The sequence below is a fragment of the Panthera onca genome, chromosome B1 (genome assembly GCF_046562875.1).
Source record: "Panthera onca isolate mPanOnc1 chromosome B1, mPanOnc1 haplotype 2, whole genome shotgun sequence".
Classification (NCBI taxonomy): Eukaryota; Metazoa; Chordata; class Mammalia; order Carnivora; family Felidae; genus Panthera; species Panthera onca.
In genome coordinates, this window is record NC_138342.1 from 114,689,350 (window position 1) to 114,715,454 (window position 26,105).

General features: G+C 33.8%; 1 long non-coding RNA gene across 1 annotated transcript; it reads left to right on the forward strand.

The window, feature by feature from the left end:
- The first annotated feature begins 1,323 nt into the window (after window positions 1–1,323).
- On the forward strand, window positions 1,324–25,526 carry LOC132693260 (uncharacterized). The gene is made up of 2 exons (XR_009616685.2): window positions 1,324–1,572; window positions 25,347–25,526. It is a non-coding gene; the product is annotated as an uncharacterized LOC132693260 (long non-coding RNA).
- The last annotated feature ends 579 nt before the right edge of the window (window positions 25,527–26,105 follow it).

The following is a 26,105-nucleotide window of genomic DNA, read 5'->3' on the forward strand; positions in this document are numbered from 1 at the left end:
CAGCTGCTTTTGGATTACTGAGCACATGGTAAAAATATTCTGTGGGTGGGACTCTTTGTCTGTGCTCTCTTTGTCAGACAATCTGTCCCTTCAGTGGAGACAATGTTTTACAGGAAATTATGACAATGGATAAGACCTTCTGGCAAAAGCCATGTGAATAGGGCTTGAAATATTTTTGCATGAGATATCTTTTCCCTAAGGTGGGTTGAGGTAGAGGTGGGGAGGATCATTGCCTTATCTGTGACAGAAAGTGCTCTTCTTTACATATATATACATATATATGTAAATATATATATATATTCCCACATCATATATATATATATATGGTCATATATATAATCATACACTATATCATATATATAATTATACATTATTATATATAAAATATGTGTAAATATATACGTATATGTATATACACATATATATATACATATATATATGTACATATATATATATATACACATATATATATACATATATATATGTACATATATATATGTGTATATATAGTATCAGCTATTTCTTTTCCCTATTGACAAATGAACAGATACCCAGGTAAATAGGCAAAGACTGGTCCAGGAAGATGTAATACAGGCACCAGTGGTCACATGCTAGGCCTCTACTTCAAAGTGAACCAGCTCCATTGGAGTATATCCTTGTCTGTAAACCAGCTTGGTTCTAGGAAGTGAATATGAGGTGAGTTCGATTTCTGCTAACCACACTTGGATATTCCCTCATAAATGTTTAGCACCGCTTTACCAGAGAAGTCATCTGTTATATTTTCAGGGACCTCATCTTCAGTTAGTGATTGACATTAATGAAGCTCAGGGCCAAAGATGAATAAGAACACAATTATAGTCAATCACAGTTATTATGTTTATTATTTTGCCTTAGGAGGGAAAAGCACATTGGAGGAATCACAACACTCTGCAGGAAGAGGAGATTATAGGATGTGAACTAATGGGGAGGAGTACACAATTTTGCTGTTTCCTCTTTTTTTTTTTTTTTTTTCTTTTTTCCTTTAAAAAAAGAAAGGTTTAAGGCCGCCCTGCTGGCCAGGGCGGGTGCAGTGTGGAGTTCTCCAGGAAGGAAACAGGGGTACCGTTGAAGGCCACAGGGTGCGCTACTTGGCTTCGGGTATATGGGAGTAGTGAGAGCGGGTCCTGAATGAGAGGCAGGAGAGTGCCGGCTGGAAGACCTGAACGTCAGGGGCAGCTCAGACAATGACGCGATCAGGCTGCCACCACGCTCTTCCCAAGAAGCTATACCGCGAAGTCAGATCTCGCGGGATCTTGGGAGTTCTGTGAGCGCCAATAGGGACTCCTGGGTGCGAAGCCCCTGAGAGCCCTCTCCCGAAACTTCTCCATGAGGAGTCTGGTTCACACCACCTATCAAGCCAACCCCAATCCCTCTCTACCCCCACGCAGCACTAAGTCAAAACGTCGCCAGTGCCGGTACCCAGGGGCATCAGCCGTGGTGTGCAAAACCTCTGTCCCAAAGGCCATGCCGGAACAAGACCTCTTGAGACTCACAACGAGGGAGTGAATGGCAGCGCCTACCAAATGTGCACAGGTATATATAGCCTTCCAGGACACCCTGAACGCAAGGTTAATTTCTGAGGGTGTATAAATAGCATCTACAAATCAGGCTAGGCAGTCTCTGAAGAGAGCAAACTGGTTCCAGTAGCAAGGATCGATGCAACGTTGGTTTCCCCTGGTGAGCTTTTCAATTTGACAATTCTAATATTATTTCGGTGAAAGCATTTTTTTTTTTTTTTTTTTTTTTTTTTACCTGGAGTGGAGGTAAAAACCAATACTTCTAAGACTGAAGTTTGAGGTTGATAATGATAGGACAATTTATATGTCACAAGAAACCTGTTGAAGAAAATATGCTTTCAGAGTGGTGAAAGGAATAGTTATTGAATTTGCGTCATCAGCATCACATGAAAAATAACAAATTTGGGCATCAGTTAGATTTAGAGCAGAAATGATAATCTGAGAAAAAGACCAGAGTTTTGTTTTTTCTTAGGTGAAGTAAGTAAGGCAGAATGAAATGAAGAATAATATGGTGGAGATATGTAAAAACACCCATCAGAGGCCAAATGGCCACAAAGAGGTATCAAAATACAGTAGTAACTGGAATAAATAGTAAATAAAAGGAAAAATCAAGTTGATTTAAAAATTGTGTTTTATCATTTTGCGTGGAAGCTGTTTTGTCCTACATCTGCTTCATCCAAGAATCTTTTTTTTTTCCAGCGTTATTGAGCTGTTATTGACATAACATTGTGTAAGTCTAAGAGGAATAATGTGATGATTTGATACGTGTGTATTGTGAAATGTTTACAATAGGTTATTTAATACCTCCACCTTGCATAATTACCATTTGTTGTTTATATGAAGACACCATTTAAGATTTACTTCCTTAGAAACTTTCATATATGCAATATAGTATTGTTAACTATGTTCACCTAGAATTTATTCCTTCTTTAAATTTGTACCCTTTGACCAACCTCTCTCCATTTACCAACCCCCTCCCCCCCAGTAACAACCAATCTCTCTGTTTCTATATAGTTCAGCTTTTTAGAATCCATGTATAAATGAGATCATACAGTATTTGTCCTTCTCGCTTTGACTTTACTTGGCATAAATGTCTCAAGATCTAATCTTGCTGTGGCAAATGGCTGGATATTTTTAATGGATAAATAATATTCCATTGTGTGTGTGTCACATTTTCCTTGTCCATTCATCTGTTGATGGACATTTATGTTGCTTCCATGTGTTTCATATTGTGAATAATTCTGTAATGAACATGGGTGTGCAGATATTTTAATGAGATAGTGATTTCATTGCTTTCAGATAAATGCCAGAAGTGTGTTTGCTGGATCGAATGGTAGTCTTATTTTAATTTTTTGAGAAACCTCCATAAGTGTCCTATAATGCAAAGACATCAATAGTATAAGGATTCCCTTTCTCCACATCCTCACCAGCATTTGTCATCTCTTAAATTTACAATAATAACCACTCTATCAGATGTCAGGTGATGTCTCATTATGGTTTACATTTTTCTGATGCTTAATGATATTGAGAAGCTTTTCATATTCTTGTTGTTTCTTTTGGAAAATATCTATTCAGGTACTTTGCCTATTTTTAAATCAGATTGTATGTTTCAGTTGGTATTGATTTGCATAAGTTTTTAATATATTTTGGATATTTACCTCATCAAATATATAATTTGCAAATATGTTCTCACATTCTGTAGGTTCCATTTTAATTTCGCTGATGGATTCTTTTGCTACACAGAAGCATTTTTTTTCTTAAGTTTGTTTACTTAGAGAGAGAGAGAGACAGACAGAAAGCAGGTGGGCTTGTGAGTAGGGCAAGGGCAGAGAGAGAGAGGGACAAAAAGAATCCCAAGCAGGCTCCACACTGCCAACACAAAGTACAACGTGGGGCTTGATCTCATGAACCAAGAGATCATGACCTGAGTTTACATCAAGAGCCCTACACTTAACTGACTAAGCCACCCAGGCACCCCAACTGCACAGAAGCTTTTTAGTTATGAAGTTTATTATTATTATTTTATTTATTTATTATTTATTTAGTTATGAAGTTTATTATTATTATTACTTGATTGTGATTTCAGTGTCATATCTAAAAACTCATGGTCAAGACCGATGTCAAGGAGCTTTTTCCCTTTGTTTTGTTTTGGCTTTTTGTTTTTCCTTAGGATTTTAACAGTTTTGCGTATGACCTATTAGTGTCTAATCCATTTCAAGATAATTTTTTATGACTGGTAGAAGATCGGATCAATTTTGCCTCTGAATATCCAGTTTTGTGAACACATTTGAGGAAGAGACTACTGTTTCCCCACTGAGTATTCTTAGACCCCTTGTCAAATATTACTTGATCATATATGCATGGGCTAATTTCTGGGCTCTCCATTTCATTGGTCTTTGTGTCAGTTTTTTTTATACTGATATCATACCATTTTGATTACTATGTCTTTGTAGTAAAGTTTGCAATTAGGAATTGTGATGTCTCCAGCTTTTTTCTTTTGTAAGATTGCGTTGGCTATTTGTGGCCTTCAGTGGTTCCATATGAATTTTAGGATTTTTTTCCCATTTCTCTGCAAACTAATCTTGGAATTTTCATGGAGATTGCATTGAATCTATACGTGAATCTATTATATACATTATGGATGATAGCAAATGCTAGTATGACACTTGCACAATAATATTTTGGGTTCCAGAGGGAGCAAACCACTAATTCTAACAATGTCAGTAATGTACATCCTGGGAAAAAAGAAAGTTATCTTTTTCTCTAAATTCTAAATAATTGCTATTATTTATGATATAACTTATATATGTAAATATGTGTTTAGACATAAATATATGGGTATACACACAAATATGTGTATTTATATGTGTATATCTAAATATATATATATATATACACATACGTGTATATTTAAGTATATATATATATACATACATATATTTTATATATATATATATACATATATATATAATATGAAAAGCTCAAATTAGTTAATCTCACTACTTCCATTAATCAGAGTGTATTCTACATGGAAGTTAATTCAAAGAATTCCAACCCATGTGGTACTTCATATTTCTGTTTTACATAGTAGAGCCAAAATGAGTAATAATGGCACATTCATTATTTTGTGAAATACACTGTTTTGAAATTTTCTTCTTTTGTAACTTTTTTTTACCTTTGGAAGGGAAAATTATTCTTTTCAGTCACCTCATCATTAAAAAATTCTGCAAAATGTAGGAATACTTGTGAAAGTATTTTCCTAGACCAGATGTAGTACTTAGTATTCAGCTATGTTCATGATAAAGATATGTTTCGGACAACTCAACATTAGAAGTATCATCTGAAATATTTTTTTATTTTTTTAAGTTTAAATAAACTTTATTTTTGACATATATAGAGAGAAAGAGGGGCAAAGAGAGAGAGAGGGAGATAGAGAATCCCAAATAGGTTCTGTGCCATCAGTGCAGAGCCCAAAATGGGGCTCGGTCTCATGAACCACGAGATCATGACCAGAGCAAAGATCAGGAGTCAGACGCTTAACCAAACAAGCCACCCAGGTGCCCCTCATCTGATGCATTTTAAAATGCAGACATGAGAATATTAGAACCAATTGTGGTCTCTGCTATATGCAGTTTTTCGCTTCTGAGAAATTTTTTCTGACATGGAATTTTAGATGAAGTGAATCAGACACAAATATTTGTCAATAGCCAGATTTAATCTTCAGTAATGCCCAGTGAAATGCAAATTTTAAATAGTTTATTGAATATTGATGTGCACAAATTGCCCAGAGTTAGCTATGTAACAATAGCATGTAAGGAAAGGACAATTTACATACATAAAAAAACAGAATTCATGGACTTATATTTTTAGGAAGGAAAAAATCAACTGTCAGTGTTTGAAAGCTTCAATTATTTACATTATGCACTGGATGCTTTTATTAAAGCAATTAATCAGATGAATGTCAAAGTTCACTCTAATCCTTATCTTTAATATTTATTTTGTAGATTAAAAAATCTTTGGAAGTCTTTAACTTAATAAATATAAATTTATGATAAATTTTCTGGTGAAGCTATATTAGTAGAAAATTTTCAATTTAGAAGATATTTGAAAACTGTTAGAAATAGTCCCAAAGAAAAATAAACATGGGGAGTATTACAATTTTAGAAATTTATTATCAAATGAAACTTTTACAAACACAAACTTATTCTCATGTTTGAGACTTTCCCTGATTATTTTTGTACCTGCTGCTTTATTTGGGAGAAATCTTTGAGAAATAAAATTTATGAAACCTGTTTGTCAATCAATTATGAGAGAAGATACATTGATTACTCTGACTCTACTGTCTACTGAACATGCATGTGCAAATAAAACTAATTTTGAGAATTCCACTGACAAATTTGCACGGGTTAAGTTATAAAAAGAAAAAAAGACCCAAAAATAAATAAAAACATTTAAAAAAAAATTTAAAAAAAAGGGGGCGCCTGGGTGGCTCAGTCGGTTGAGCAGCCGACTTCAGCTCAGGTCATGATCTCGCGGTCCATGAGTTCGAGCCCCGCGTCAGGCTCTGTGCTGACGGCTCAGAGCCTGGAGCCCGTTTCAGATTCTATGTCTCCCTCTCTCTGACCCTCCCCCATTCATGCTCTGTCTCTCTCTGTCCCAAAAATAAATAAAAACATTAAAAAAAAATTAAAAAAAAAAAAGAAAAAAGAAACTGTAATGTTGCTATGCATTACTGCAACAGACCATTGTAAAGGTATGTTTTCCACCCTTTCTGAAAAAGAATAGTGTTATTATTACCTCCTTTCCTATAACTATAATTTTCTTTTTGTCCATATTTATGTTTTCATAATCTCTACTGGCATTATTATGTATACAAACTTATGCATAAGAAGATTATCAGTACCTACATTTCTTTTCTGTACATCGTCATAATTGTAATTTTATAATTATTGCTAAAGATAATTTTGCTTTAGAGGTTAGGGTTGTGGGGCACCTGGGTGGCTCAGTTGGTTAAACATTTAACTCTTGGTTTCCACTGAGGTCATGATCTCAGGGTGTGTGAGTTTGAGCCCTGCGTTGGGCTCTATGCTGACAGTGTGGAGTCTGCTTGGGATATTCTGTCTCCCTCTCTCTCTGTCCCTACTCCACTCATGCTGTCTCTCTCTGTTAAAAATAAATAAATAGGGGCGCCTGGGTGGCGCAGTCGGTTAAGCGTCCGACTTCAGCCAGGTCACGATCTCGCAGTCTGTGAGTTCGAGCCCCGCGTCAGGCTCTGGGCTGATGGCTCGGAGCCTGGAGCCTGTTTCCGATTCTGTGTCTCCCTCTCTCTCTGCCCCTCCCCTGTTCATGCTCTGTCTCTCTCTGTCCCAAAAATAAATAAAAAACGTTGAAAAAAATTAAAAAAAAAAAAAAATAATAAATAAATAAATAAATAAAAATAAATAAATAATCATCTAAAAAAAAAAAAAGAACATATCATAGAGGTTTGGTTTCTTTTTTTGCAACCATTTAGACTTCAAATATATTACATATGCCTCTGGTTGTAGGGCATTTTGTAGGTAATAAAAGCCTTGCTCTTGTTTATTTTCCCAGAGTTGAGGTTCATAAACAGGAAATTTGCCTAGATTATATAAAGAGGATGATTGTGACCTCAGAAAAATTTAGCACTTAGAACCAGCAATGCTCAGCTAGTCTTAGACATCTACAAAATTAATTTTTGGTCATTGAACTAGGAACATTTTGAATAGCTTGTAATCTCTTAGGATTCTATATTATTATATTTCATCTTGGGTTACACTATGTTTCAAATAATGAATTTTTTTCCAGCAGAATTTCAGTTTCTCTTCTGAGCCTTCCTTTCCCTTCTGAGGTAAAGCTATTAACAAAAGAATCAGTTGCAGAACTGGTTTTTTTTAAGAATACCAATAGGCTGTTTATACATTGTATTAAACAAGAGTCTAAGAGAATGTTAAGGTCATATATCTTGATCAAGGATTTGATAGAATAAAATGGGGAAATGCTACAGACATTTCAGTCCAAGAATATTGTTGATTATCCTATGAGAAAGCAAACAAATACTGATTGTGTGTATTTAAGTGAAAAACAAGGAAAAACAAAAGTCTACCGGTCCACCAAAAATGAATGGCTACAAGAACAGAATTTTTGTCTTAGGTCACCAGGAAGTGTAAGCTCTTAAGTTTGTTTATAGCTCAGAAATCTGAGAAGCTTTTTGACAGGCCACGTAGGAGTATTCAAGATCTAATGAAAAAATTATGTTGCTTTTTTAATGAAATCTTCCACAACAGGTCCAGTCCTTTGTGTTTGGATCCAGTTGATGTACAAATGATTAATGTATGGAAGTATCCTCGACTATTTCCTGAAAGAACCTGTGAAGAGCTTTGAATTCACTGCCCTATTTCCATAAAAGTTTTCTTTCTATTAAGTTTTCTGGAGTGGTGTCACAGAGAAGGAGCATATGTTGGCTAGAGAGAGGGCCAGGAGTTATAGTTACAGGCTTTTTAAGGGATTAGCCACAGGGGCATTTTAAATCTCTACCACCTGAAGTATTCTTGTGACTCAAAAAAGTGGTACAAACAATGGTAGGAAAATCATTGTTTCAGGAGAATCAATGGACATTAGGTACCACAGTCCTGCTTAGAATGAATTCATATTCCCTCAGGTTTAGGAGCTTCTATTACTTTTTCTACCCAGTGAAGACACATAAAATAAATTTTCACTGGCAATTTATTAATAATGTCAGCAAGTTTTCCTGTGAAAAATACTTAGTTGTTTTTGTTACTGTTGTTGCCCATTAAGGGAAGAGCAGATTTATTAAGCTGCTTAATTTTTAAGGCCATTATTTTATTTTGAGCTGTATTTAAAAAGCATTTTTTTTAATCTAAAGTCTCTTAATACTGTTTAGCCAAATGCTGAAATTCACGTAGTGAAGCAAGCTGCCAGCCTATCATTTGTTTACATACGAGAACTGCAATTTCTGTTATTAAGCCACTGACAAAAGAGTAGAAAGAGCTCTGAAAACATCCACATCACAGGCCTCCCTAAAGACTCTCTCAAGATTATCATTAATTCTACAGGTTTGCCCTTTTGCCATTTGCAAGACTGGATTAATATCCAATCTATTCTAACAGGAAAGTCATGCAGTATAGTTCCTTAAAGTTCTTCTATCAGATATGCTCTGAGATATACTAATTAACTAAAATTTACTTAATTATCTTCAAGTATTGTCAGTTGTTGGCTGTTTTAGGTTGAGGGGCCTTTTTGGCCATGTTAAGTATGTCAGTTGAAACCTGTTGGAAACACTACCTGATAAAGACCTGGGACCAAAGACCATGAGGTCTTTGAAACATGTCTGTGATTACATAAATTTGAATGATTACCTGACTGCAATAAAGAAGAACACACCAGAGGAAATGTGGAACATCTTGGTAAGAATGGATTGGGGGCAGGACAATTGACTGCTTATCTTAATAAATTTTGTTTCCCAACTAGGAAGAGCTAAAGTAGAATAAGTGTTTTCATTGGAAAAGATACAGTAGTCAATCATGTTAGAAGAAAGAGGGAGATGTTTGGTTATTTTGTGGCTGCATGATGTGGGTGCAGCTGTCCATATTCGGACATGATCAAGGTATTGTCTTGTTTTTGTCTTGCTTTAACAAGATAATGGAGTGATATTGTCTGACATTATTGATATTCTCAAAATTTGTTTTCTGTTCTGTAGAGAGTGTAACTGTTAGCTTAACTGTTAAAGTTAGCTTAACTGTCTGCTAAATGGAAGACGTTCTTTTTTTCGAATCTCACCACAGATACCTGCTAGTGAAAACACTGCTTGTAATTCCATTTTACAGATGTTATTACATCCATTTTCTCTATGATTATTAACAACTGCCCCTGTCCTCTGCCAGTTTGGGCTTGCAATATTCTCACTGATGTCATGGAACTGACATGTGGAGTATCCCGCACAGTAATACCTTTCATAAATTTTAACTCCCTTCGTAGTTGTCAAAATGCAGAAACTTATGATTCACTCAGTAATTAATTTACTAATGACTCGGCAAAGGGTGTGTTTTCGATCTCCCCCCCCAAAGGGTTGGATTAGGAGTGACTGAAACATTTCCTGCATTCCTGAACCTTGGACTTTAATATAGCATAAGCCAGGATATCTCATTGATTCTTGGCCACTTTTGAGTCCAGATAATAATTAGCCAAACTAGCAGATTATCTAACATTTCCTTCTGTGTGAGCCAATATGTTAAATCCAGAAACACATGTCAGTATATGTATCCCAACATAAGATTATATTTTGTCCTTCTTTGTCTAATATTCTTAGAAATCATTTCAATACAGGCTCCCACAGACTCCTGTTGATACATATTAATAAATTACATAAGTATTTCTATGTAGAGGCTATTTACTTCCAGCATTGGCCTTGAATCTCTGTTTTATGTTGTGATCTTCTGCTATCTTTGAGACTTTGTTACAAGGATAGGAACAATGCCAATGGTAGATTTGGATTGTTATGAGTATCTGAATCCCTTGAGGGAACTTCCCTTGGGAAAGGGGAAAAAAAAAAAAAAAAAAAACTTCACGAAGCAGAAAGCTAAATTGTTCAGAAGAGGTATGATGGGTTACCACATGGATAAGGCAGATTAAAAATGGTTCAAAGTTCTTATCCTAATATATGTAAATCCAAATATCCCTGTACCAATTTTCCTTTATTACTAGGGTATTCATCTTAGAGTGAAATGCTTAGAGTTGTTTTAACACTTTTACTGCACAGCATTTAAATAAAGCCCTAGATTTGAGCCTTTGACTATGAGAGGCAAGGGACTCATGAAAACATGTCATTGAAAGTTTCTCGTTTTTCTTTTGTGTTTTAGAGTAAGAAATTTACAGCGTGTAATTTATCTTTTTCTCAGATACATTAATTGTTACAATGAAAAGAAGTCATCTGATAATATAACCTGTATAATCTGTTTCCCACATAACAATTAAGTGTCACAGGTCCTTAACTACCAAAGGTTTTTTCTTCCATTTATACTTTATTCCATACCACTACTGTTGGTAATTTTAAACACTGTGATGCTACTCTATACAATAGATTCTTAATGTCTGCTTCCTCCTGGGAAGTAAAGTATCTCAGTACATCTCCGTATTGAGTATGGTGTGAGAACGTGGTCCAGTTTCATTCTTTTGCATCTCGCTGTCCAGTATTCCCCACACCATTTGTTGAAGAGACTGTCTTTTTCCCATTGGATATTATTTCCTACTTTGTTGAAAATAATGTACAATATAGTGGGTTCATTTCTGGATTTTCTTATTTTCTTCCTTTGACCTTATGTGTCTGTTTTTGTCCCAGTATCACACTGTTTTGATTAGTACAGCTTTGTAATATAACCTGAAGTCTGGAATTGTGATGCCTGCAGATTTACTTTTCTTTTTCAAGAAACCCTGTTTTGGTTATTCAGGGTCTTTTGTGGTTCCATGCAAATTTTAAGATTGTTTGTTCTAGCTCTGTGAAAAATCTGGGTGGTATTTTGACAGATTGCTTTGGGTAGTATAGAGATTTTAATAACATTTGTTCTTCTAATTCATGAGCAAGGAGTGTATTTCCATGTCTTTGTGTCCCTTTTAATTTCTTTCCTTAGTTTTTTTGTTTGTTTTTGTTTTGTTTTGTTTTGTTTTTATAGTTTTCAGAATATAGATCTTTCACCACTTTGGCTAGGTTTAGTCCTAGGTCGCTTACTGTTTTGAGTGCACTTGTAAATGGGATTAATTCCTTAATTTATCTTTCTGACACTTCATCATTGGGGTATAGAAATGCAACAGATTTCTGTATGTTGATTTTGCATCCTACAAGTCTGCTGAATCTGTGTATCAGGTCTAGCAATTTTTTGGTGGGGTCTTTCAGGTTTTCTATATAGAGTATCATGTCATATTCAAATAGTGGAACTTTTACTTTTTTCTTGCTGATTGAGATGACTTTTCTTCTTTTTGCTGTCTGATTGCTGTGGCTAGGCCTTCCAGTACTGTGTTGAATAAAAGTGTTGAGAGTGGACATCCTTGTCTGGTTGCTGTTTGTAGAGGAAAAGCTCTCAGTTTTTCCCCATTAAGGATCATGTGAGCTGTAGGTTTTTCATATATGGCCTTTATTACATTGAGGTATGTTCCCTTCAAACCTTATTTGTTGAGGGTTTTTATCGTGATTGGGTGTTGTATTTTTTTCTAATGCTTTTTCTGTGTATATTGAAATGATCATACAGGGCTGCCTGGGTGGCTCAGTCAGTTAAGTGTCCAACTTCAGCTCAGGTTATGATCTCACAATGAATGATTTCCAGTCCCACATCAGGCTCTGTGCTGACAAGCTCAGAGCCTGAAGCCTGCTTCAGATTCAGTGTCTCCCTCTCTCTCTGCCCCTCCCCCACTCATGCTCTGTCTCTCTCTTTCTCTCAAAAACAAACATTAAAATAATTAAAAATAATGAAATTATTGTGTGGCTCTTATCCTTTCTGTTATTATTATGTTGTATAATGTTGTTTGTGAATATTGCACTACCCTTGCTTGCATCCCAGGAAGAAATCCCACTTGATCATGGTGAATGATTTTTTTCGTTTATTGTTGGGTTCAGTTTGCTAGTATTTTGTTGAGGACTTTTGCATCTAAGTTCATCAGAGATATTGGCCTGTAGTTTTCTTTTTTTATGGTGTCTTTATCTGTTTTTGGTATTATGGTAGTGAGGGCCTCATAGAATGAATTTGGAAGTTTTCCTTCCTTTTCTATTTTTTGGAATAGTTTGAGAAGAATGGGCATTAACTCTTCTTTAAATATTTGGTAGAATTCACCTGTGGATCCACTGGTCCTGGACTTTTGTTTGTTGTGAGTTTTCATTAGTGATTCAGTTTCTTTGCGGGTAGTTCATTGGTTCAATTTTTCTATTTCTTCCTGTTTCAGTTTTGGTAATTTAAATGTCTCTAGGAATTTATCTATTTCTTCTAGGTTGTTCAATTTGTTGGCACATAGTTTTTCACAATATTCTCTTATAATTGTAATTCTGTTGATTGTTATTTTGTCTCTCATTTGTGATTTATTTGAGTCCTTTCTCTTTTTCTTCTAGATGAGTATGTGTAGAGTATCAATTTTACTGATTTTTCAAAGAACTACTTCCTTATCTACTTGTTTCTTTGATCTGTTCTTTTTTTTTTTTTTTTTTTTTTTTTTTAGTTTCCCTCAGCATGGAAATCTTCCATTTAACTGTGCTTAAATCTTTTATGTTTAATTCAGTTATTGATTTGGTTGGCTTTTAGTCTTTTTTTTTTTTTTTTGCTATTATTTTTGCTATTTTGCTACTTGCTTTCTGTTTGCCCGACTGCTTTTTTTTTTTTCTTTTCTCGCCTATCTCCATGTCCATTTTAGATTTTTTAAATATCACGTCTCTTTCATTCTTGGCTTACTAGCTATGTTTCATTGTTTTTTATGGGTCACTCTAAGGCTTAAAATATTTATATTTAACTTAACATATCTTCCTTATATAAGTATTCTTTGGCTCTTACTTCTCATCCTTGTAATGTTGTTTAATAATTTTAGTTCTGCATGTATTTTAAATGATACAATGCATCGCCATTATTTCTACTTTAAAGAATTATCTTTTGAAGAAATCTTTTGAAAAAGTTCTGTTTATTCACATGTTTACTAATTTGGTTAGTCTTCTTTTCAGTGTGAAGTTCTGAGTTTCTACTTACTATGATTTAATTCATCTTGAAAAACTTTATTTAGTATTTATATATTGTACGTTAGCTGGCGACAAATTGTCTAAATGCTTTGCTGGAAATAGTATTTAATTTTCCTCATTTTATGCAAAATATTTTTGCTGGTTCCATAATTCTAAATTATAGAATTGCCCCATGTGGCCTTACCTAGCACCTTACAGATGATTTTTCTTGTCTGTGTCTTGCATTCATTCCAACAAGAAGAATTTGAACGTATCAATCTTTGTTTCCTAGTATTTAATGGAGTCTTACTGAATGTTTTCATTATTCAGTGAGATGTCTCTGGTCTGTGCAGAGAAAACATGAATGTCTTCTAGCCCTGTGTAAACTCTGGAAATGATTAAGCTTATTACTTCCTGACATTTATTTTCTCAGTCGGTTAGAGTTTTACCTTCTGCATAGATAGTTTAATGTTTAGCAGTTTCCTTCTGGAGCTCTTCTTCATATAGTTTCCTCCACAAATGAAACTCTGCCCTGCAAATGCCAGCTTTCCCCTTTCTAAATTAGACCCCTTGTCTTCTCAACTCAGACCCTGGCACAGACTGTCTAGATTTCTTCTCATGTGCTACAATCCTGAGATAGAGAGAATGGGCTATTTTAAGGCTCACATCATTTAATTACAAAATCAGTTCCATTGTTTTCTAGTTTTTGAAAGAAAACTCTCTAGAATTTAGGAATGAAGAATGTATCAATCTAGAAATTTAGAAAACAAAATTTAGAATTAGAATTTAGAAAACAGACTACTGACTTTTAAATTACTCAGAAAAAAAAGTGAAGACACTTGAACAGAGTGAAAAAAAAAAAGGAAAGAAAGAAAGAAAGAAAGAAAGAAAGAAAGAAAGAAAGAAAGTATTATGGAGATATGTTAGGTAGATAATACAAGTATTATGTTATTTTCTGATGTTTGCAGAATTAGCAAACTTTTTAAAACTTAAAATTTGGTATGAGTTATTTTCCCATGCTAATTAAATATTTACTTTGCTTCTATTTTATAACCATGATATTGTATTATTTTACTTAAAATAATGCCATTAAATTATATAATGTTCAATCCCACAAACCTAGACTTACATTAGAGTGAGATGTATACTGTTACCTGCGGAAAGGTACCAGAGAGTAACCCTGCAGGCAATGAAAGCCAGGTAAAGAGGGCAGTAAATACTCTGAACATGTCACCAGTAACTACAAAGTTAAATTTCAAGTTAATGTGTCCATAAAGTTCTGAAATTTCTATCCCTCTTTTAGTGAAGTAAATTTTAAGCACACTTATTTTTTAAATATTGGTCATATTTGTCACAGAAACTATTTGTTCTGTGTATAAGTAAATTATATTATTTGATACAGCATGAGTTTGCTTGCATATTTTGAAAAGTTGTTATATTTCTCATTTGGACATAAGCACACAAAAGTTCTCAACTTTTTTTTTTAATATTTTTAAACACTGGTTTAATTGATTTCTCTTTATCTTTCTTTATCTCTCATTTATCTACTTATCTTTTAATAAATATAGAAATAAAATATATTCAGGTTTTTTTTTTTCGTCTGCTTCAAGGAATATAGTAAAGCAGCGACAGCAAATGTGAAAATAACAATAATCTCCAGTGTAAGCAAGATTAGTGGCAAGTAGTGAGGACGGTTGCTCTGGTCACCGTAACCATAAGAGAGTAAGGATCACCTTCCGAACCTTTTTTTTTTTTCTCTATAGAGTCCAGAAAGCTAGAGTTTTATGTTACATGGCTTAACTTTTAAATGTTAACTTATTGAACATTATCTATTCTAAGATCATTTTATTCAGTGCATTTAGTCTGAGAGGCTTTAGATTGTAACTCGGCTGTTCAAGGGTCCATGTTTGTATGTATTTCTCTTGCCATGGTTTTCTTAAATTGATGTTGTTTAGTTTAAAGAATGCAATTGAAAAGAGATGCTCTGCTGCTAAATGATAACTATTTGTGCAACATAGTTCCAGAAATGTGCAAACTGTTATCCCCACATTGGTTATTCAATTAATGCTAGTATAACTACTACTTCAATAGCTGCTGAGATTTAAGTAGCATCAAGTAATTGTCAAAATCTAATGAACTCAGTTACAGTTGCCAGATCAAAATGATCGATAGTGTCTCGTGTCTTCCTAATCTCAATGTGCTCCTATTGCCAACAAGCAGCCAAAATATCCCATCAAGATATAAAAAGAAAGTTCTGTTAATTATGCAGCAACAGTGTTGCTATATGTCACTGACCTTTTCACAATTTTTTTTTGTAAGTGTTTTATAAAGCATTTCTGCAGACATAAAATGTAAACAACAAAAGGTCATTGTTTTAGGCTGTTTTTCATAAACGATTAGGGAAAAGAGAGCTATCTTAGTTCTGCATTTTTGCAATCTTTTGCAAATTATATTTTTTCAGTACAACTTTCTTGGAAATTTTGTATTAAGTATAAAAGCTAATTAAATATGTGGCATAACAATCACTCAGTTTTCAAGCCCTTTGGACCAGCTACTAGGATAACATAAACCTTTGCTGGGTTTGCATGTTAAAAGAAATCTGCCTTTTATTTTTGATGTGAAGACTAGATTTTTTCAGAACAGAATTTTGCACTTTCACTTACTGGTTTAGTGAAATGTGGCTGAATAATTTTTAAGGAAGTTTATAAAAAGAAAGTGTTTTATTAATTTTACAGATGAGCTAATCATAAAGTATATGTTTCACATATGTGTAAACACATATTTCTATGTAAAATCCTTGATTCAATAAATTTTTATTGAATATCTGTCAAGTAAAACACTGTTCTTTGCACTGGAAATACTGTATTGAGGTGGGGGTGGGGGAGACAAAGTCCATGCTGTAATAAGAATCCATTCCAGTATTGAGAAAGAAAATTTATAAATATGTATATGTAATTTAAAATACATAAAGGCCCAAAGGTTTAAAGAAAAGAAAAGAAATTTCAGATGGAGTGGGCAGCAATCACAAATGCTCTGAGGTGAAGAGAAACACACCTGGAGTGTTCCAGAAACAACAAGGAGACTGATACAGTTACAGAGTGACAGAAATAATAGGGGCCAGATTATATGGAACCATGTAATTCATAGAATTTGACATCTATCCTGATATTCTAATTTGAGTTAAACCTTAACAAAGTCACTTGAATTGCTATGTCAAAAATGCATGAAAGGCATTCAGGGGTAGAACCACTGTAACAATGAGGAGACTATTACATAACACAGAAGTGTGATGAGAATGTGGCATTCTCCAGGATAGTGACAGATGGTCAAATTCTGGATATATGTACAAGGATAAGCCTGCAGGATTTAAATTAAGACAGGAGAAACGTGAAATAGCCTGCTATATAGATATCTGGGGAAAGAGTGTTCTAAACAGAGAGGATTTCACCTGTCAGGGCCTTGAATGGGGACACACCTCGGAGTACAGGAACAGCAGTAAAGCAAAATGGCAGGAACAGAGTGAATGACTGAATGTTGGAAGCTTAGGGGATGAGGTCAGAGAAATAACAAAGGCCAGGTTAAGGAGGACAAAGTATGGTGCAGAGAGGAAGAAGACATGTAAGATAGCAACCAGGGCTTTGGTAACAAGAACTGTGTTGGTAAACTGAAGTGAGTAAGGCTACAGGTGGTTGCTGTTGGTTTGGAGGAGAGTATCAGCTTGGTGTAGCGAAGGCTGTTTGAAATGTGGAAGCTTCAAGTATGCCGTTAGGTATTCTGATATAAAGTTTTTATAGGGAAGAATTTGTCAGACAATATAAATAAGTGAGTTATCAGTATTTAAATGAGATCAGATAGAGAGTAAGATAGAAAGAGAAATGGTACCCAGACTGAACCCTGGGCTTTCCGTTATTTAGACACTGAGGAGATGAATAGAAGTGAGAAAAAGAAACTGAGAAGAGCTCAAAATAAGTGAAACCAGTAATTCCAGATTGCTTCCTATTCCTACTGCTTTGGATCAATTTTGAAACGATATGCTAGCCATATTATGTGTGTTGATGTGCTGCTTTCCATATGGTTTCATAGTGTTTTAAGATATAAAAATATTTAATGTTTAAACAATAAGTTTGTTCTAGTATTTTCCTGAAGTTTAAATAAAAAAAGTAATTCTAAAAATGTTGCCTGTAGATTTTGGAGAAAGTAGGGGGAAGTAGGGAATGCTGCAGTAAATACCTTTTTATATTCTTCTTGAATTTTGAAAAAGACAAATCCATTCAAAAATAAAACAAAAAATTTAGAGCCATGTTTACATTCTTAATGTTAACAATAGCTGATCTTCCAAGGCATGTTTTCCTGGTAGTTTTATATTAGAAATAAAACCCAATTCTACTCAAAACACATTATGAATTTAAGAGATAATCTACATAAAGTAGTGCAAATTGATTTCAAGTTTAAATGATTTCTCACGTTTTTCTAAACTATATATTTAGCATTTAAAGATTATATGTTTAGAGATGTTTTAGCAAACTGTTTTGATTCTCTATGAAGAAAGGTCCAATTATCTTTTCCAGTCATGTATTTTCTATTAGTTTTGACTTCTTTAAAGGGTGGGAGAAACACATTTTAAATACTTGGCCTTTTCTGTGTGAGGTGTTTTTAAAGGTAACAGACTTAAGGTTTCTATTTTGCATGCTTTCCACATTTATAAGCTTACTGTTAACTATTTTGCTGTTTAAATGAAAGACTGTACTGACAATTAAATGGAGGCTCATGCATGCTTCACTGCCGTATCTTATTATCATCCGTGTGAAAGGAAGCAGAATGCTGAAATTACTGGTTTTAGCCTGCATCTGCATTGCCTTATTATGCCTACCAAGGTGAAAATGTCAACTCTGAAGAATGTAATTATAGAACTTAAACTGCAATAGTGGCAAGGTTAAGTTCTTGCTTTACTGGTCTTAAAAGGAACGAGAACTTCTGGGTCTGGAAGTGCCTTTTGTTTATGAATTTAACCTCCCATTTTATCCCTTCTGCTAAGTTTCTCTTAGATAAAGTTTTCAACACAGGTGTTAATTCAGTATAGATTTTTAGATTTTTGTTCTATTTAATACATACTGTTTCCAGCAACCAGAAAGCATGTAACACATTTTCATATTTGGCTACTGCCATTTCAGGAGATAAAGTGTACAATGCATTTGAAGATGCTTTGGGGTAGAGCAACCCAGGTTTTTGCTAATAATTTTAATTTTAACATGTAAGTTATAGTCTAGGTTAGTAAATACTTTTGAAAGAAACAATTGCTAAATAGTAAATAAATGTCTGTAGTTGGCATTCAATTATATATTGGAAACTCAATTATGCCAATAAATTCTTTCACGTGGGGTCTTTTTTAGTAATTTAAAAACCCTAAAATTTTCACTATTATACCTGACTTGATTTTGCAACTGCAAGTTTAGAAATAATAATTTGCAGTTAAATATGAATTTAAGATATTGAAAATAATTCAAACTTTCTTAGTATTTAAGGGAAAAACATTATGACTTTTAAATATGTTTCTTAATAAGCATGTAATTTATTAAATATAACATTTAATACATGCTCTTGGCCCATCACTGTGGAAAATACAAGGCTGATAGTCCCATTCAGATGTTATTACTTAAATGATGGGGGTAGACTTTAAATATATTGCAAAGACATACAGATGAAGAAGCATATGAATAATGTAAAACACAGTAAGGAATTCAAGGAAGGAAGACTGTACTTCTAGCCAGGAGGATCCATGAATGGTTATTAGATTAAGTGTCATTTAAAACTAGTGTTGCTTGATAGGTCATTCTGCACGTAGGAAATGGGAAGAATAAAGGTATAGTGGCTAGAAAATATATTAGAGACTTATTTATTGTATCCCTAGTCCTAACATAGGACAACATATGGAAAAAATGTTTGACCACAATACCTCGTTAAAAACAAATGTGTAGATGGTATACGTTCGGGATGTATAAATGACAACGAGAAATGGATTTCTGGAACTAGCCAAAATATGGTCTAACAAAAAAAATTAATAACTGATTTATTTTTTTATTTACCTTTCAATAGAACACATTTTTAAAAACTATTTTATTTTAAAATAAAAAATACTCAAAGATGAAAATGCAACTTCTTCAACTTTGAAATTTATATTTAAATGACAAGCATATTTACTAAAACGATAAATATTTTAAATATATTAATATATATTGTGCATAGTTTTATGTTGTATCCATATTCAATCATAAACACCCTCTGCCTTACAATTGAAATGCTGAGAGAAAAACAATGAATATAAACTTTTAATTTCAAAAATAGGAATTTGAAGTGAAACATTTCTGAGCCAGTATTATAGGTCAAGTTTTGTTAAAGAGAAATTGAGAAGTTTTCTTACTACATCTATACCTATACTTATTCCCAGAAGTATGCCTATATCTATATCATCTATATATCATTTATGTCATTTATAAGATAGAATATGATGTTGTAAAGGAGTATCTACCAGCTTAGAGAAAGCCAGAAAAACTATTCCAGCTGGTGAAAGGAGAGAGTGCTTTAGAGGGAAAAGAATGGAGGCAGATGCTGTCTGGGCCCCTTATAATGTGGAATATGTATGTTCATAAAGCTAGACGTGAGTTCGAGTATGTGTTGATCAGGAAAACAGTCGAAATCTGAATTCCATTAGTCAGAGACAATCTGCAGACAGAAAGGGCTTCTGTTCTGTTTCCTATTAAGCAATGTGCTGATCATTTTCCAGTTTGCTCTGAGACCCATTCTACTTCCTTCCTAGCCTTTCATCAGCAAAATTAAAAGTGTAGTTTTTCCCTGAACCCCATGAGTCCCACCTGTACCACCATCAACAGAATATAATGAAGGAAGTTCCTTTTTTTTACACTTCTCATTAAAATACAGGCAGGTTTTGGATATGAAGCAAGTATCACAATAAAGTGAATCAAATGATGTTTTTGGCTTCCCAATGCATATAAAAGTTATGTTTATACTATAATGTAGTTGATTAAATGTACAATAGCACTGTGTCTGAAAAACAGTGTGCATACCTTAATTGAAAATATTTTATTGCTAAAAAGTACTATCTGAGCTATCAGGAAATCATAATCTTTTAGCTGGTGAATGGTTTTGCCTTGATGTTGATCGTTGTGATCAGGGTTGTGGTTACTAAAGGTTAGGGTGGCGGTGGCAATTTCTTAAAAGAAGACAACAATGATGTTTGCCATGTTGATTAATTCTTGCTTTCACAAGTAATTTCTCTTACCATACGACAGTGTTGGATAGTATTTTACCCACAGTACAACTTCTTTCAAATTTGGGAGTCAATCCTCTCAAACCCTGCCGCTGCTTTATTAGGTAAGTTTATGTTTATTCTAAATCCTTTGCTGTCATTTCAATAATCTTCACAGCATCTTCACTGGTAGTAGATTCCATCTCAAGAAACTACATTCTTTAATCATTTCCATGAGAGGCAACCTCTTTTTCCATTAAGGTTTTATCATGAAGTTGTAGCAATTCAGTTACATTTTCAGGCCTTACTTCTAATTCTACTTCTCTTGCTATTTCCACCACATCTAAATCGGGAAGAGGGTTGGAGTCAGCTTCTCACAAACTCCTGTTAATGTTGATATCTTGACCTCTTTCCATGAATCATGAATGTTTTTCTTGTCATCTAGATTGGTGAATCCTTTCCAGGATATTTTTAATGTACTTTGACCAGATGCATCAGAGGAATCACTATCTATGGCAGCCTTACAAAATGTATTTCTTTAATGAGAAGTCTTGAAAGTTGAAATTACCTCTTGATCCATGGGCTTCAGAATGGATGTTGTGTTAGCAGGCATGAAAACAGCATTAATCTTGTTGTACATCTCCATCAGAGCTCTTGGTTGGAAACCAGTTCAATGCATAACATCCTCTTATTTCCACGTACAAGAATGTCTCTAGTATAAGTGCCCCTCACCTTGGGTCCACAACTCAATAATTTTTCCCCATAAAGGAGGAATGAGATACCAGCTTGGTGAGCAATAGACTTGGACCCATGTCTGTCATTGGATCTCTTCCACTTAAAAGCCACACATCTTGTGATTTTATTTATTTCTTTATTTATTTGATTCCTTCTTACCCTTGGGCTAGGAAAAAGAAACTGCATGTTCCAACTTCCAGCAGATGGCAGCTTCCAAGCCTGCTCAGAGAGAGAATAACAGGTAGAGAATAGTAACAGGCCCATTAGCCCCTCCTAAGCCATTGTTTTAAAATAATTTTATAAAAACAGCAGTTGTATTTGGCTTTCCTATGTCTGGCATGTATCTATTAATTAGAATCACATTTCTGCAGAGAAAAACATTGCTCTTGGTCAGACCCTATAGTTTAATTCATTCTGATATTTCCTTTGAAAATGCAGTTTAAGATCCAAACATTTGTCTCATTCATTTGCAGCTCCCCTTCTTTTATTCATCAGTTCGTGAAAAATTAGTCTGCATGCCATATGTGATCTATGTACAATAATTTGGACTATTATAAATTCTGAGTTTATAAGACAAGAGACATTATATTTCAGTAATAACAATTATTTGCAACTATAGCATGGTTAATAGAAAAATGCATTAATGCATATATCAGTAGTAATTTTAATTGCTTTATTTTATGACCTATTTTCTGCTTTTATTTATTTTTTAATTTTTAAAAAAATATTTATTTATTTTTGAGACACAGAAAAAGAGCGGGGGAGGGGCAGAGAGAGAGGGAGAAACAGACTCTGAAGCAGGCTCCAGGCTCTAAGCTGTCAGCACAGAGCCGAACATGGGACTCTAACTCACTAACTGTGAGATTATGACCTGAGTCAAAGTCGGACGCTTAAATGACTGAACCACCCAGGCGCCCTTATTTTCTGCTTTTATATGCCTTTAATAAAAACACAAAATGTTTTTTATTGCTTTTGTAATCTACAGATTATCATGCAATTTAGAGGAGAAATTTCACTGACATTTATTTCTTCAAAATTGATGTTAATATCTCATGGGGCATACATTTGATAAAATATAATCTGAAAAAATTATCTGTCTTTTCATGTACTGTTGGAAAATTCAATGGCTACTTCTGTGACAATTGCAAAAATAAATGATATATTTCATAAAGATTTTTAATACTACCATTTATATGTATATATGTATACGTAAATCAATAATTAAGAATTCTTTAGAGTACTTAAGGTGGATAAATGCATAACCTTGTGTAAATTGAGAGCCAGTTGAAGTAGTTTCTAAAATCCCTTAGTGTTGCACTGTCCAGCAACATAGCCAATAGCTACATGTGGTTATTTAAATTAAAATGTATTAAAAATATTTAAAAAATTATTTCCTTAGTCACTCTAGCCATGTATAAAGCCACATGTTGTTAATATCCATCAACGAACAGAATAGTTTGTAAGACAGTTCATCATCACAGAAAGCTTTATTGGGCTGTACTTCCTTGAACTCTAAATAGTCTATGGATTTAATTGAATATTAATTCTTTAAATGATTTCTAATAAATAGGTTACTCATAAATGTCAGAGTTATTTCAGCATCCTTTTCTTACAATACCACACCTAATGGAACTCAGACTCTAGTGGGGGTTGTCACTTTAGAAAGCATATGCTATATTAGTTCTAAGATAATGAGGCATGGTAGCCATCATGCATCATGCAGTGCTGCTCTGAAGGTATGTAGAATTTAAGAAGATGTGTAAGTTTTCTCAGGGTATCATGACATAATGAATTTTGATTTCAGCCTATGCCCCAAAACACAAATGGCCTTTCCTTTCTATGAAACAGAATATCATTCTCTTTGATGAAGGATGATAGAAAATGCAGATCACAGCAAAGAAAATATAGATGTAACAAACATTTAGGTCACAGAGAACAGCTGGACAAACACAATTTTCTCCAAGTGTTAATGAGAATAATACGCCACCAGCTTTGTAAAGACCGTGTTTCAAGGGAGCAAAAGTCCATGCTTGCCGTTTACAAATGCAAAGATTACGAGCTATTCACATCTATATAACAAGACTCTAAAAGACATTGGCATCTGAGGGAAAAATGTAACTATTTACAGAGGATGCCAGATAGCACATAGAAAATGGAACCGAATTTAAAAAGAGCCAAGCGAAGAGGAATTTATACAGAAAATACACTGGCCATTATTATCTGACCCTTAATGGGAAAAACTAGAGGTTTATACAAAAAAAGTTTAATAAATCTGTTACATTATTTTAAGTCTTTGTATGTAGAAGCTGTGGGTTAATGCATAATTTGCATCTAGGTGATTTTGTTAAGATTCTTTTAATTAGTTATTCCCAATAACCTGTTTTGTTTATTTTAGAAAATGAGTTGACACATTGCCTTATGCAAGACACATTTCCTTCCCAGACAACTAGGGGGACCGAGCTATATTTGACCATTAAAAATAAAAAATTTCCTTTTTGAAAAGGAAACACGAATCCTTTTCTTTTGCTCTTTATAAAATGGCTATTGCATTGTGGAACACCATGATGTGTTATGCTATACAAGCGTTCTTATTGAATCTTATTGAAGAACTTGGATTTTGTAGTAATGAAGAACTCTGTTTGAATCTTGGCTGTGCTCTTCACTACTTGATTGACCTTTGAAAATGACTTAAATCCCTGAAACTTGATTTTCTCATCTGGAAAATAAGGATAATAATATCTCCTATCTAACTAACTTGTTATAATATTTGAATAAGGTAATGATTATATACAAAAATTGCTAAAATTAACACTCACGTGTTCCTTTTTTATTTAGACATATTATTTTGCAGTAATTATAACAATACATATTTTGTTGCATGATATAAATTATTTGAAGAAGGAACTATTCTGGGACTTTGAAAGGAGAGTGTTGTTACAGGTATTGGCTTGACCCACATTGACAGGTAAATCAGCTACTCCTTTACTCTCCCAAGGTCATTCCTTCCAGTTGTTCATTCTACTTGGTATTCAGGCTTGCAAGCCATCCTTTGAAGTTGTAGATTTGTCTTATTCCTGATAGATCTTAAGCTTCTTTTAAACTGGAGTGAAGTTTGGGTAACATTTCTAATCACCGAAGAATTCTTTCTAAGGAGTGTGATTTTTTTGCCCCTAAATTTCATAGGCTTTGCATTATCTTATAAAGGAAGAAAAGAGATTTTAAAGATGTACTACGCATGTGACGCTTTACTTAAACTTTCAGACTTATGATCATTCTAAAAATGATGTTTTGGGAGGAAAATAAAATAAAACCATAGGTCTTATGATGATTTCTGATATTCCACAATAAAAAATCAATCACTTACATTTACTTTTTACACAAATAAAGACTGGCATTGGAATACTTTGTTTTGCATAGCATTAAAATGAACTTAGTTTCTCCTATAATCTTTGTGATCTCCTAGGAATCCTAAGAAAATCTTACCTCTACTTTTTCTTAGATCCCGGTTATATTAACCAGGAAACTCTTTGTAATATAATTAAAGGACAGAATTTTAAAGCATGAATAATTTTCGAGTATTTTGTATTTCAGCCATTTTTGAAGTATTATGTACTTCAATTTATGGAAGAGAATACCATAAACTTACCAGACATATTAAAACTATGTGCTAGAGCTAGGATTTGGACTTGGTTTAGGGGTGTGTGTGTGTGTGTGTGTGTCACTTTTTTTCTTTCACACACACATATCAAATGTGTGTGTGTGTGTATATATATATATATATATATATATATATATATATATATATACATACATGCTTTTATACTTAGTAATGTACAAAATATAAGTATATTCTGTAAATCAAAGCACATTAGTTCACAAAGACCTTCAATTTTTATGCCTTCATTTACCTCCTTTTAAATGTGCCCTTATTTTTATTTGTTTACATACAGCTTGTAGTTATGTTTATTCAAACCATTGATAGATGGTTAAGAGATTTCCAGTTGCTTGTAATTTCCAGTGATGACAACATAAATAACTTGAAAATATGTTATTTCATGTGTTGGAGGTGATTCTTCAGTACAGATTCCTAAGATTGAGATTTTATTTTGTTCCTCTGATAGAAGAGCCTTGTTCAGGAAACAAAACAAAACAATAACAACAAAAAATGTGGGGAAATGTATCTTAGCCAAAAGAAGTCCCACCTGTACCTTCTGCCAAATAAACTCTGATGGCCCTCCTTTGAGAATGGTTTCCTCTTCTGCATAAGACTACAGCCTCCAACTTCATGGAGGCTGTAGTCAGCATTCTCTGAATCATCTGAATAGGATTTGCTGACTCAAACATCCTTATCATTTATCCCTAAACATTAAATCCATGTAGAGAGAAAATCATTATTAGCCTGACAGTGAAAAAATAACCAAAATGAAAATTCAGTATGTTCTGATACAAAATAAAAGGTATGTTTGCTTATTGACAAACTGATGATGAAGTATGGATATTTATATAAGCAGTAATGGCTGTATGGTTCAATAAAAACTAAACCTATCAACAATGAACATAATCCTCTTAAGTTGCTTAATAATAGCTTTTGACATTGACATTCATGGTTTCATAACCTCTCATCTTGAAGATTCTAACAAGCTTGGTAACATTTTTTAAGCATGTTCTAAAAGACAAACCAAACAAAGGGATTACTGCAACACACTCAGAAACAGAAATGCTCACCACTACACAACTGTACATGACAGAAAGTAAAGAAGCATGCAACATCCAATTGAAACCACATTAAAAATTTAGGTGAACAGGATTATCCAGATTGGAATGC